Genomic DNA, 15,681 nt, shown 5'->3' on the forward strand with positions numbered 1-15,681 from the left:
CAAGTTATGGTAATTTGCAAATAAGCCTACAACAAACATTTATTTTTAAACAAATATTTTTAAATATGCAACATGCACGTTTAAACAACAAACAATACAATCTGAACCAGCGCTTCTGCTCCTGTATTGAGACATGCAGCGCGTTGCAGTTACGATCCGGGTTCCAGTGGCCTTAATACATTCACGGCTTTTTAAAATGTCACAAAGCGTTTTGAGATGGTTTTGAATGAAATATTGAAGTTTATAATTAGGGTATTTTGGCACACCACGCCGAGTGGCTATGCATTATTCTAAAATCTGGCTTTATTCTGGCATGTTGAATTAGAGTTTGACAAACGCGGCGGCGCGTTCATTTGAATTTATTTTTCTCATAACAGCTAAAAGAACTTACTGCGTAATTGTTGGTCATACAGATAAGATATCATCTTTTAAAACTGTAAAAGGTCTACTTTTATTCATGTAGGCTAAAGTAGGCCTACACTCACAGGCTAACGACAAAACGTTTTCTCGCTCATGACAAACAAACGTTTGGGCATTTTTCAGTGAGAAAATTCATAGCCGAGTGGTAGAACTTACGGTTCGATCATCAAGATGACACGGGTTCAAATCCCGAACAAACATGGTCTATTGTAAATTTTATATTTATTAATGCAGAGAGATTTGTGTAGCTCTAAAACTCTGGTACACCATACAGTTTTTTGCTTATATTTATAAAATAAAATTACCATGCATTTCCATTTTACACTAAGGAACAATAGTATCCAACAGAACGACTTTGCATCTGTACCAATCGTATGAGGCCAATCGTAATTTCAAAAGCAGTTCTGTAAAAAAAGTAATTTTATATATATAGCCAATATATATATATATATATATTTTATTAGGCCTATTATTATTATTTTTTTGATTCCCTACAACCTAGAGTTTTTAAAAACATGGTTTTAAGTAAAGTGTGATTTGCCAGGAGGGACGGGGATTTCCTTCTGGTCTAAACATCCCTGCTTCTGCTGAATTATTTGAATCCCCACACCCCTCCCTCCACAGTAATCAATGCTATAGGCTACTTCACCAATAGACCATATCAAATATAAAATAGAGATATGCAACAGAACAAGCACGTTTAAACAACGATAAACAATAAAATCAAAACCAGCGTTTCAGTTGTCCATAGTTCAAGTGGCCTTAATGCATGCACGGCTTTTCAAAATTTCACAAAGCGTTTTGAGATTATTTTGAATGAAATATTGAAGTTTATAATTAAGTGTTTTGGCAGACCACGCCGAGTGGCCCTATGCATTTTTCTAAAATCGGGTTTTATTCGAACTTTTGCTAACGACAAAAGTTTATCTGTCGTCTCTGTCTCCGGGAACTGCGCGTCACAAAAATGAACCGAAAGCCACTTCAGCTCAGTCACTATAAGAAATCGGCTCTGTCTAATGCCTTTAAATGTCTAAATATTCAGGCTAATAAATGTTATCTGATTATGTAATCCATATGAAAACGAGAGGTACAGAGGATCTACTCAAACATGTAGCCTATGTAAGCGCTTCCCAATGAGAAAATGACAAGGGTGAAAATCTCGCTCTAATGAAATGTAGCAGGCTAAATCGCCCTGAATTAAAATGTAAAAACAGATCAAATAATGTATTTGTCGAAATGTTGCGATATTGTTTCATTTAAGTTCATAATTATTCTATAGGCCTACATGTTATTTAATTTAGCAACATTACCACGAAGCACCGTGGTTCGATATTTATTTGAATAATAAAAAAAATAATAAAAACTTAATTCACAAATTGCATGCCTGGTTGAAAGGATCCAAAGATCCCTGTAGAATTTAATATTAAGTTGAACATTTTGTTCATGACAACAAATGAACATGCGTTTTTTCAGATTATATTTAGTTTTGCTTGGAAAAAGCTGGCCCAAACCAGTTTTATTTCATCAATTATTGAAATAATGAAATATTTAGTAATAAACTTTTATGACAGAAATTTCACTAGGCTACATGTAACTTAAATCATTTAATTCCTTCATTATCAACACTGTCTAGAATAGCGATTTAAGTGTGAATTACGACTTCTCTTTGTGTTAAATCAGCCTCAGACTCCGATAGCCTGTGGGGGGTTGGGGGACAGTTCAGTGCTGTGCGCGCAGGACAATAGGCCTAGGTGTTAATGTTCCTCTTTCATATGGAGAGCGAGGGAGACTAAATAAACTTGTTAAAAAGAGATTCAGCGCGAGAGAGGCAAAGAAAAACGCATGTTTTAATTTAATTATGTTGCTTTGGACAATTTTCGTTTTGTAGGCCTACTGTTTTAATTGTTTAATGTCATTTATTTGGCAATACAAATTTAAAATGTCGCAAGAATAATATTAGCCTAGTGTTTCTTATTTTGCATCGCAAAAGAAATAAACTCTAAACCCGATGCAACCCTGTTTTAAATAAAAAAAAACACTTTATTTAAACCTTGAAATGTTCGAACTTGGTTTCAAACTTAAGTAATTTTAGTGTTCTTTTACATTACACAATAATTTAGCAGACTAAAGACGAGCTTCTTCATTTTCATTTTCTGATGCAATCGGCTGACAATCTTCCTTCATCAGTTTGTGTCCTTTGTGCAGCGGCTGCGGTTCTACTGGAATGTAGCAAATTTATGTTGTAATGATAATTAAACAAAACTCTTGACTTTAAATAAGTAAACAGTTATAAACAGTTAGCTATTTAAGCATCAAGAAGGTAAAATATAAACGCTGTTGGCCAACATCGGTTAACAACATGTATGCCACATTGAGATTCGATCTCGGGTCGATTGAAGCTCCCTGAAGCTCGTGTTGATGCGTTGATCACTGAGCCACCGTTTTATGTTTTCATTATTTATTCAATTTCATTTCAGTATTTCAGCCTAATTTCAGTATTGTGGTAATGAATTATTTTAACTACGTTTCACTTGTTGAATTCATCTGCTACCAGCTTTCAATCGCTCTGAATGAGCAGCAGATTACGCATTAGAGAGAATAAACGAACACTTTTCAGAGTCTATGATTGTAGCGCCTCTTAGCGGTAAAAGGTAGCAAATACACCCCACATTTTACCGCCGCGGTGGAACAGCTGATGTGGGCGTTGTCATGGCTTTCCTCTACATTTGCGTTTGAATAGCGCGCGTTCTCCGTGGGCGTGTCAGATTAACGCGTAATGAAGTGTAATGAGCTGGGGAAAAAAATTCTGACAGCACTCTCTTTTCATACAGATTACATAAACTGAGAATATTTGTTTTTTATATAAATTACTTCATTGAAAAGAAGAGAATTCAAGCTTCATAAAGAAAAATCTCTCGTGCCTGTGTGACAAGTATTTGCAGAGTTAGAGTTAATTTTTCGGACGCGTTTCAGAATGGACTGCACTGACAGAGAGAAGGCAAAACTCGCATCATGTTTATTTTTCTTCATTTGACAAAAAGCACAACACTTTGTTTTTATTGTGAGTATACAGAAAAATAATATACACTAAACAGGATCGACTGATGTATAACACTTACATGTAAGATTAAAATCAACAGAGTATTTTGAGTCTCTTTTGCACTGATAAGAAAAAAAGTCTGCCTATCGCGCCGGCGCGATAGCCGACCCCAGGGGGTTAACTTAGGCCCTGTTTACACGAAAACGATTCCGGGTGAAAACGTAATAATATTTTATCGGATGTGCCTTTCGTTTACACGGCGACGGCGTTTTTGGGGCTTAAAAACGCAAAAAAGTGAAACCACCCTCCAAAGTGGAAATCTTAAAAACGCTCCACCGTCGCGTTTCCGTCTAAACGGGTAAAAACGCAAATCTGCTCATGGCGGCTCTCGTCGCGTACGCATTTACGTCACAGGCATGCGCCAGTACAGGAAAATAACAACCAACATGTCGGATTATTTCCATACGTCGGACCTTCAAGTTGCCCTAGCAGCTCTGATAAACGTCCAAGAGTCTTTTCAATTTCGCGCTACTAGGGAGAGAAGTAGAAGGAAGGTTGTACGCAGGCGCACGGACTTGTTGTTGTTGTGTGGCAGTGCTTCACATTGCCACCTAGCCGCCTGGAGTGCATACTACATCGCATTTCTAACACTTTTGCGTCTCCATATGCACGCAGATTTCCCCCCCCATAACGCTCGTCTAAACGCAGAATAAAAAGTGAAAACGAAACGCCACTTTTGCGTTTTCTCTTCAGATCGTTTCCGTGTAAACATGGCCTTAAAAAAGTGAAGACAAATCCCCTGATTTTTTTTTTGTTTGCTCTTTACAGAGCCTAGGGCTAGTGACTTTTCTTTTGTTTTTAACATTGCTATTGTGTTGCAATTATTTTAGAATATTCTAGAGTATTTCGGCTTGGCCCCGGTGGCACAATGACCACTTTGCTTTGATTTAGTGTGAAATTTAATGGTGTATAGATTAGCCCATAAAAATTGATCTGTTAAAGAATGAGGAAAAGGAAATAGTAGAGGAAATGGCTGATTTTTCAATGGTTTTATGCTGAGCTATAAACATCCTCCTCCCCTCCTGCTTTTTGAGACATTGTTCTTCACCATTTAATGACAGAATGAGGAGAAACATTTCCAAGCATCGATGACAACATATCACATCAGTTTCCCTTTTGCAGTGAGTTTGTTGTTGTGAAGTATTTGTGGAACCAGTGTAGCGTTGTATATAAATCGCTTCATAAGCTCACCCCCCCAGGGAACCGGCCAGAGAATGAGGCAGGGCTCGTGCATATTGCATGCTGTCATCAGGCGCTGTGGTGGCAGTGGGCACGGCTGCCAGTCGACAGCATGCTGGCACCAGATTCTCCTGAAACCTCATGCCCTCTCCTGATTCATATTACTCAAAGGCCCAACTGAGGGCACTCGCTTTGTCACATCCTTATGTAAGTCCAGAGTGTTTTTGCCCTATACATGTCAGTACTGGGCTTGAGGCTTTACCATATGGTGCTCTCGAGTCGCGCTCCGCAGTCTATCCGCTCAGCCACGGGCATCAGGCTCTAAAACTTCAACATACACAAGAACTCCTGTCCCCCACAATGAAGGGAACTGCCCTGTGTGGTTCGAGGAGACAGACAGCAACAGGGATGACGCAGACATTTTGTCAAGAGAATGGCAAATCGAGTGCATCGTTCCATGAAGCTGCTGGGACAAGAGTGGGTGGCACTAGATTTTTAAGTGCCTGACAGATTACCTTTAAGCTTCCTATGAGCTTACAATGTTAGAGACCGGTCTTGCCATGTCAAGATGATGGCAATAGAGTGTTGTATGTGTCGACAGAGCAATGTTAGCAAGCCTGAGCTGAGTTTTAAACACCATTTCTCTCCCTCCTCTCTTTCACTTTCTTCTTGACAGGTCTCAACCAGGGACAGTTAATAATTCATACAGTTGTTGCCTCAGTTTCCTTTTGCTATTACAGTAATCGTATTTCCCCCCTTTCCCCACTTCTTTTACTTTGGCTCATCGTTTTTTCAATTAGTGTCCCATGTGTCTTCACATGACATCAGCTCTTGCACAAGGCAAACAATCTGTATATTTTTGGCAATTTAAAATGGGTACGTCATGCCCTTTAACTTTTTATTCAGCTGAATTATTTAAAAAAGTGTGTGCAATTCAAGTGAAATCACTGAAACAACAGTAAACAGTACTTGTGTGTAATTACATGTTTTATATAATTGTATAAAATGTGAAATCAATTATTAATGCTTACTATAATTAGTTATAATTAGGCCCAGGTTCAACTTAACAGAAGGCATGGCTTCCTACAATTAAAGATTTATCAAACAAAATGAGGAACTGTCCCAGTGGACTACTTGCAGCCAATTTAAACTTAAAAAAGCAGTGTGTATAGCCTGACATCAGGCAGCAATGCAAGAGGCATTTGAATAAAACATTCATTGTACATGTCTTTTTAGTCACATTTATAAGTTTGAATTTGGCAGTAAGCATCCGCTTGACAGCTTGCCTCTCTCCGGAAAGTGCTGTATATGAGATATTTTTATTTAGCTTTTTCACTGTTTTCAAGTTGAACAAATTTGCTTGTAAACAGCACGTCAACCACTGTTCACTTATACACAGTAAAAAGTGATAAGATACAATTTTTAATAAATTGCAACCAAGAAACAAATATTTGGTAATGTTGGAAAAATTATTTGGACATAGTTTCAAAACAGTGGCAGATTATTGTGGATTTGCTGTTATTTCAAGAAACCCTTAAAAATATATAGTTAATGCAAAATTACTACAGAAGCCGGTTTAGGGGCTAGCCAGCTATGTTTCAGTTTAGTTTGCGCCAACCCTGGGTTTTAGGCACTATGCAAGTGGTTTGGCTTTTTGCAGTGTTCATCGCCATAGTAACTTACGCTCCACGGCTAACCTGGTCCGGGACAGGTTAAAGGAGAACTCCGGTCAATTTTAACATTGAGCTCATTTTTTTGTACATTTGGAGTGCTGTCAGTACAGACAAAAACGACAAAAATCGGTGTTGCCTACACCGTGTTATCCTCTTTTTAAAATTCGCACCCTGTTGACTTCAATGGGGCAAGTTTTAAACCTGCTTTTAGCCTCTTAACATCCTTGATTTGTCATTATAAGTGCACAGCCATGTGAGTGGTGTTATTAAGAGTGACCACGGTCAATCTGACTGCAGTAGATGTGAAAGATATTAATAAAAATGATGTTAATTCAGCCAGCTCACATACCTGTATTTACTTCCTGTTTTCGTTCGAAGTCCACAGTAGTCGATTGTCGAGATCGCGCGCGCGATCATTGGTAACTAATATAACAACGCTATCTCACGACCAATTCGTCCAAATTTGACGAGTGATTAAAAGATGGCTAATTCGTAACAATTCGTACGACCTCATTCGTACGAATTTGTACGATTTGTCTAAACCCACGTGATGGGTAGGTTTAGGGGCGGGGTCAGGGGTAGGTCATTCGTACGAATTCATACGAATTGGGCAACTCGTCAAATATGTACGTTTTAGCAAAAATCGTATTAATTCGTACGAGTGAGGTCGTACGAATTGTTACGAATTAGCCATCTTTTAATCACTCGTCAAATTCGGACGAATTGGTCGTGAGATCGGGTTGAATATAACCAAAATTGGACCAATCAGCTGTGAACAAAGGATAAAGTCACTCCACCTGTTTCTACTCCAAATTAAAGGTCACTACATGGCAAATTATATTTAAAGACAAAAGGGTTAAAAACCTTTTAGTAACACTTATTTAGAATAATAATTTTGTATGATTTAGATATTTATGTAATTATTAATCGATCACACGTACAATTTTAGTTTATCAATTATTTTTACGCATAGTTTAAATGAATAAATACATAAAGGTAATATAAATACGCTTTAGAATCAACAGATTAAGCTTCAAAACCTGTGCATTAAATCTCTCGACAAACTAAACGACGTAAATGACATTTGTATATATTCTAAATAAAAGATATAGATTGTACTGAATGTCAGCTTGCTTATTTTGCTCACGATAAGGAGTCCACATGTCATAAAAACTATGCTTCTAACCACAGCTTGCGATGCTGTTTGCGAATATTCATTGGAACTATATTTTTGGGAAACACAGATTTGTTGAACTATGCTGATAACGACAGAACTTGCAACCATAGTTGGCTAACGATGCTTTTGAGAAACGTACCCTCGAACAGGGAAAACAGAACCAAAACACAATGAAACTAAACTAAAACAGAACATAGGCCTATGTTACACACCTTTTTGGTTATCATTTTTTTTATGTACAAAAACAAAGACTGGCAAATCTAATCCATGCCACTGTGGTTTAGTACGATTTATGTGTTCTTGCATATTCAACATGCAACTATGACCAGATTTGAATTCTTTGTTACGAGAATTCTCTTCTGTATGAGAATGTCAAAGCAATTAGCTTTGTTTATTTCGCCACCCAGAAAATTTACACGATTAATGTCTCGTCTATTTTAATGTAGTATACATTTTGTCTCAAGTCACGCTTTATTTTGAATAATGAATTAAATCCTTCATGGGTTCACAATTCTCTGCTACACTAAAGGACATATTTAAATGTCTTGAGTGGGAGTGTTGCGGGAAGCCTTCAATGCTTGTAGTTGCATGAGCGAGCAGAGACAATTTTTTGGACAGGAACAGCGTTTGGCATGCAACCCTGAAACAATTTTTATTCTGCAGCCATGTGGGAGGATCCTATTTGAATGTATCTTGTGTAATGTTTGATCTGACAGGCAACATGCTGATGCGCATGCAGTCAATTAGCTTTAGCACCAACTGACTTGCAGGTGCTTGATGAAGATAGATCAGAGTCATCACTGTTTTCAACAAATAAGTTCTGAGATTTTATTTTTAGCTTTAGTTAACTAACTTCCTTTAAACTTCAACAGCCTACAGCCAAAAGTACAATGATCTGCACACATTTTCAAATCCATCAGTTTCAAAAGGAAATCTCTTGCAATCAGATCCGTGCCTGTTGGCAGTTAAATGTTGGAGAACAGCAGTAAGCGGGTTTATTATAAAGACCTGCCAGTTCCGTGGGTGCTGGAACTGGAGCTTACCCCGAAATTGCAGAATCCAGTCTCTAACAACCCGCTAGAAGAAGCGAATGCATTTCTGCACTTGATTATTCCATGGAGTGCTATGGCATAATCTATGTATGATGCAATGTCAAACATTTCTTATTTGCCAGAAGTGGGCGAGCATGTGAAAATAGAATTTCATGCCTAGAAAGAAATAACCTCATGGTCAAAGTGACATGACATATAAAGAAAGCAATGACAGACAGGGTTTGCCTGCATGCATGTGGCATAGGCTAAAATAGCCTAGAGATTAGTAGTAGCCTATATGATGTGAGTGTGCCTATGTGATAATTGCATGCCACTGTGATTCAATGTATATTTCCAAACATGTGAGATGTCATTTCCTGTTCCCTCCAATCAGCACTGAATCGTCAGTCTATCACTGATAGGCTCTTCTCCTATGAGCACACAGCGCAGAATGTGTCTATGCAACCAGTAGTTTAGACTGACTGCTGTGATAGTTGCGCATCACTGACGGATTCCAGTGCCTTGAAAACCGCTTAAAGTCACGTCTTTCTTTTCACAGAACTAAATGGCTCGGACTTACAACCGATACAACATATGTAGATGAGTGATTCGATATTATAAGCGTTTGGGAAATGCAAATGATTGCCCGGCTTTCAAATGTAAGTACGCAGTGAGTCATATTATGATGTAGGCTACGTTTATGAATTTGAATGAAATATTTTGATGTTTGATAACATAGCTACAAAGTCGGGACTGTATGATGGATGTATTATTGGCTATAGTTTACTCTTTGAAAAAAAAAAAAAAAAAAACGAAAAGTCGCATGTTTGTTGTTTAAATCCTTTGCTTGTTGATTCATTAATAGTGTAAGATTAGAAGACTGTAAACAGTTTTAAACCCGCTTTTCTATATAGCCTAATAGAGGACAATATGTGTTACTGTAAAAATAAAATGCGTTTTATAATTAATGTGAATTGTGAATAGTTCCACATGTCGATTGTGCATATTGTGTTTGTATTTATAACGACTTCCCACTGTGACAGATCGTCAAATTTAAACCTTTAGGAAGTTTTAGGGAACAAAAAAATATGACCACGATTTATTTAAATGCAGGCACAAATGGTTATCAATAAAAATCAGTTCATGGTAATGTTTGTGTGATAAGGTTATCAGATTCTAATTAACATCTGATACACGTTTTAAATAGGCCTATAGGCTACGTTTTATAAGAAAATAGCCTATATATGCAACTATTCAGTCTTTCTCAGATTTATATGTTTAATTCAATGCAATTTTTTGTAATTGTGAAATTTACTATACATCTATGGTGTGATATAAAGAGTAGCCCATGATCATTACAATTTATTGGTAAAAAAAAGTTCAATGTCAGTGCATGTAAACAGTTTTGAATACAAAATAACTTTTGACAGGGATGGTCTGAAGATAATCTAACTCTGTTTTGGTGAAGATTGCCTTTAATGTTTCAGAGCATTATAAGTGCAATTAGATCCATGTCTTTTGCTTGCATTTAGACGTACTGTTCAATACAATGAATATTAAAGTAAAATATCATCATGATTAATAATTTATTAAATATGTAATATTTGTATGCCCTGTTTCATAGACCACCATGCTTCATTTCCTTAGTTTATTGTATTTTAGTAAAAATCATGTGATATGGCACTCAAAGATTGACTTAGCATCAAAGTGATGTGCGTTGAGACGGATATTGAATATCAACGGGTTAAAGATGGCATAGAGTTAAAGGGTTAGTTCACCCAAAGATTTCTGTCATATTCACCCTCATGTCCTTCCAAACCCATAAGACATTCATTGATCTTCAGAAAACAAATGAAGATCTTTTTAATTAAATCTGAGAACTTTCTGTCCCTCCATAGACAGACTACCAATTTCAAGGCCCAGAAAGGTAGTAAATACATCATTAAAATAATCCATGTGACGGCAGTTGTTTAACCTCAATTTTATGAAGCGACGCGAGTACTTTGTGCAAAACAACAACAACAACAACAACAACAACAACAACAACAACATAATATACCACTTTATTTACTAAATATTAATCTCTAACTCACATTCACTACAGCAAGACGACGCAAGAGTGCTGTGTTGATGCAAGAGCAGACTTTGTTGTGTAAACGTACGTCGGAGCTTAATATTTTGTAAATAAAATTGTAATTTATGTTTGTTTTTTTGCACAAACAAAATTGAGGTTAAACCACTGGAGTCACAAGGATTACTTTTATGATGTTTTACAACGCTATCTCACGACCAATTCGTACAAATTCGTACGAGTGATTAAAAGCTGGCTAATTCGTACCAATTCATACGACCTCACTCGTACGAATTTGTACGATTTGTCTAAACCCACGTGATGGGTAGGTTTAGGGGCGGGGTCAGGGGTAGGTCATTCGTACGAATTTATACGAATTTGGTAACTCGTAAAATATGTACGAATTAGCAAAAATCGTACGAATTTCGAGTGAGGTCGTATGAATTAGTACGAATTAGCCACCTCGTAAAATTCGTACGAATTGCCGTGAGATCGGGCTGTGTTTTACTACCCTTTAAGTTAAGTTAAGGCCCTTGAATTGAGATTATTCTGACGTCCTCAAGTGACATAATGACTTATTGGTGTCTGTTGCCATACATTACTATAGACTGTGGCCTGAAAAACTTTGAGAAACTGTCCAGATTTCTATCTTGTGATTAGCTGATGGCTTAAGGCTAAGCTCTCCATTGGTTTTCAAATCAGCATTTCTCATGAGCTCTTTTAGCTGGTAAATGATCAGTTGTGTTGAAAGCGGTTTATCTTGGGTGCCATGAGATGCCCAGATAATCTCTATCAAAGGCAGGACGATCACATTTACCCTGTGCACAAACTCTCTCTCTCTTCCACATTCATATTTTATTATTTACAATATTCTAAGTGGAAAGATGAGATGTTTTCCCTGCTACATCATGCACACAAATGAACAGCAAAAAAGAAATATGGCTTTTTAGTAAATTAAAAGGCTAAGAAAGGCTTTAAAAATAAAATGCTTCACGTAATGCTCCTGTTTTGCTTTCATGATTAATTCAGAAGGTTCTCGTGGAGATATTTTTCAGTTTGTCAAAGAACAGTAATTGGACCCTGCCGTTGCAAGAGACAGAACTCAGTCATTCACTGACCTAGATTCTCACTGAGATATCTGGTGTTTGAAGTCAATATAGCAAGAAGGTGTGCAATAAAGAAAAATAGCTGAGGCTCTTTGCTTTTTAGATGGATGTAGCTTAGCAATGTCAGACAGCCGTTAAGTCTTTTAATTATTCCAGTGTTTAAAGGTTTGGGATCAGTTTGATTTTTTTTAATAATAAAAATATATACTTTTATTCAGCAAGGACACATTCAATTGATCAAAAATGTTTTTTAATGTTACAAAAGATTTTTATTTTAAATAAATGATTTTCTTTTGAACTTTCTATTCATCAAATAATCCTAGAAAAATGATCACAGTTTCCATAAAATTATTAAGCAGCACAACCATTTTCAACATTGATAATAGTAGGACATGTTTCTTGAGCACCAAATCAGCATATTAGAATGATTTCTGAAGGATCACATGACACTGAAGTCTGGGGTAATGATGCTGAAAATTTTGCTTTACCATCACAGAAATACAGTTTACATGTTATACAGTATTTTTTTTATCAAATAAATGCAGCCTAGTGAGCATGAGAAAAAAAAATGTTTGAATGGTAGTGTATATTACATGAGAAAGTCAAGAGGACTGAACAGTATATCTGTAGCACGGATATCCAATACCCATAACCACCAAAGCATTCCCAGCTTCAGGCTTTTTGGGTTTCCTGGTAAGGTTATTAAACAAGTCCGCAGTGTAACCTTCCCGCGGAGTCTTCCCTATCAAGGTCCAGACCTCATTGAAGATGTCATCTGTCACTCTAAATGAGTTACATCTCAGTCTTAAGACCAGGATCCTTCAAGCAGCCACTGAGTCACAAACCACGAGGGTATAGGAATTAGATAGAACAGCTTTAGCAATGGGGAGCTGGGGGAATGCTGCATGTTTCATGTATGCGGGGACAAATAAGCCTGGAGACATCAATATTTTCTCCTTGTAAGGATGTGTCAACTTCTGATGACTTGTGCTTACAAAAATGAAAGGGCAAGTTCACTTAAAAATAATTCTGTCATTATTTATTCACCCTCATGATGTTCCAACCCTGTATGCTTTTCTTTCTTCTGTGCATAAAAGAAGATATTTTAAGTGTGTTTCAGTTGTGTGGAATCAAGTTTTTTTTACCTTTCAAAATTTGTTACAGAAAACCTATTTTGTACTTTTGTACAGTGGTACTTATTCTGCTACCCACCTCCACCACAAACCATCATGAAGAGCCGATGAGTAGAAAAGAGACAGGAGTGTTAAAATAATAAATAATGAAATTAAATGTTCTGTTAGATGAGTTGCAGTATGTGGAGCAATCGGGATTCAATAGCACTGACAGGCAGAATAGAAGAGTATTACATCTCAGTGTTTGTGTTTTTTTGCTTGTGTTGATCTGTGTAAAAAAAAAAACAATGTATTAATCTGGGTCAAGAACAGATTTTCCTTTTTCATGTTAACAATATGACAGTTTTGTGTTTGTTTGGCCATGTCAACATGACACGATGCCCGCTTTAAGTACTTTGAAGCACTACCCGTGCAATTCAAATTTAAGCATTTTTACATCTTCCTGCACATTGTATGTGTATGAACACATGCTGCAGGGCAGACGTCTGTTGTCTCAAACTCATCGTCGCAGCTGCACACAGATTGCAATGGTGCTGGAAGACTGAGCAAAGAATCACAGACAATTTTTTGCCATCAAGGCTCAAAATAGACATTGAGAAGATAAAAAGTATCTATGAAATATAGTGCCAGATAAATATTGTATTTACCAGGCAGATCGGCTCAGAGCCAACTGGAAAGTATTCAAGAATGAGGGAATTGAGAATCATTTTAAAACCTAAATACTACTTATACTGTTGTATCTTGTCGTCTTTGCGTAGTTGGTGGTCTCATAGCTTAAGTGGTTTTACATAATTCCCTGGAAAAATGCACCGTATCTATCGAGTTTTATGTCACCATCAGTAAATCTGTTCTCAGAGACATCTTTGAGGGATTATTTCACTATGTGTTCTGGGATTATATGCATCAGAATGCATCTTTTCAAGGGTCAATTACAGAGACAGGTCTGAGGTTAAGGATTTCACAGGACAAACTGTATGAAAGTTTCATAAATCATTCATAAGTATTGGAAATGATTTAAATTGGCTATTTTCACTACATTTTTCCATATACAGTGGGGAGAACAAGTATTGATACACTTCCGATTTTGCAGGTTTTCCCACTTACAAAGCATGTAGAAGTCTGTCATTTTTATCATGGGTAAAACAAAACAAAAATCCAGAAAATCACGTTGTATGATTTTTAAGTAATTAATTTGCATTTTATTGCATGACATAAATATTTGATCACCTACCAACCAGTAAGAATTCCAGCTCTCACAGACCTGTTAGTTTCTCTTTAAGCAGCCCTCCTGTTCTCCACTCATTACCTGTATTAACTGCACCTGTTTGAACCCGTTACCAAAGACACCTGTCCACACACTCAATCAAACAGACTCCAACTTCTCCACAATGGCCAAGACCAGAGAGCTGTGTAAGGACATCAGGGATAAAATTGTAGTCCTGCACAAGGCTGGGATGGGCTACAGGACAATAAGCAAGCAGCTTGGTGAGAAGGCAACAACAGTTAGCGCAACCATTAGAAAATGAAAGAAGTTCAAGATGACGGTCAATCTCCCTCGGTCTGGGGCTACATGCAAGATCTCACCTCGTGGGGCATCAATGATCATGAGGAAGGTGAGGGATCAGCCCAGAACTACACGGCAGGACCTGGTCAATGACCTGAAGAGAGCTGGGACCACAGTCTCAAAGAAAACCATTAGTAACACACTAAGCCGTCATGGATTAAAATCCTGCAGCACACACAAGGTCCCCCTGCTCAAGCCAGCGCATGTCCAGGCCCGTCTGAAGTTTTAATGATCCAGAGGAGGAATGGGAGAAGGTCATGTGGTCTGATGAGACAAAAATAGAGCTTTTTGGTCTAAACTCCACTCGCTGTGTTTGGAGGAAGAAGAAGGATGAGTACAGCCCCAAGAACACCATCCCAACCGTGAAGCATGGAGGTGGAAACATCATTTTTTGGGGATGCTTTTCTGCAAAGGGGACAGGACGACTGCACCATATTGAGGGGAGGATGGATGGGGCCATGTATCGTGAGATCTTGGCCAACAACCTCCTTCCCTCAGTAAGAGCATTGAAGATGGGTCGTGGCTGGGTCTTCCAGCATGAGAATGACCCGAAACACACAGCCAGGGCAACTAAGGAGTGGCTCCGTAAGAAGCATCTCAAGGTCCTGGAGTGGCCTAGCCTAGCCAGGTTCCAGACCTGAACCCAATAGAAAATCTTTGGAGGGAGCTGAAAGTCCGTATTGCCCAGCGACAGCTCCGAAACCTGAAGGATCTGGAGAAGGTCTGTATGGAGGAGTGGGCCAAAATCCCTGCTGCAGTGTGTGCAAACCTGGTCAAGAACTACAGGAAACGTATGATCTCTGTAATTGCAAACAAAGGTTTCTGTACCAAATATTAAGGTCTGCTTTTCTGATGTATCAAATACTTATGTCATGCAATAAAATGCAAATTAATTAATTAAAAATCATACAATGTGATTTTCTGGATTTTGATTTAGATTCTGTCACTCACAGTTGAAGAGTACCTAAAAATTACAGATTTCTACATGCTTTGTAAGTAGGAAAACATGCAAAGTTGGCAGTGTATCAAATACTTGTTCTCCCCACTGTATATCTCAATTGGTTAGCTAGTCAATTTTTTTTTTCTCAAAGTATGCTGTGATGTAAATTATTGATAGCATTTTGAAATCTTTTTTAATGGTATTGCCTTATAGCTTCAGTCAAAACTTGAGTAAGGGTTAGATTTTGTTAACAGTCTCTAAACACACTTAGGATTGAGAAAACCTGT

This window comes from Rhinichthys klamathensis, unplaced genomic scaffold, assembly GCF_029890125.1.
Source record: "Rhinichthys klamathensis goyatoka isolate OS25496 unplaced genomic scaffold, OSU_Roscu_1.1 h1tg000121l_1, whole genome shotgun sequence".
NCBI classification, from domain to species: Eukaryota; Metazoa; Chordata; class Actinopteri; order Cypriniformes; family Leuciscidae; genus Rhinichthys; species Rhinichthys klamathensis.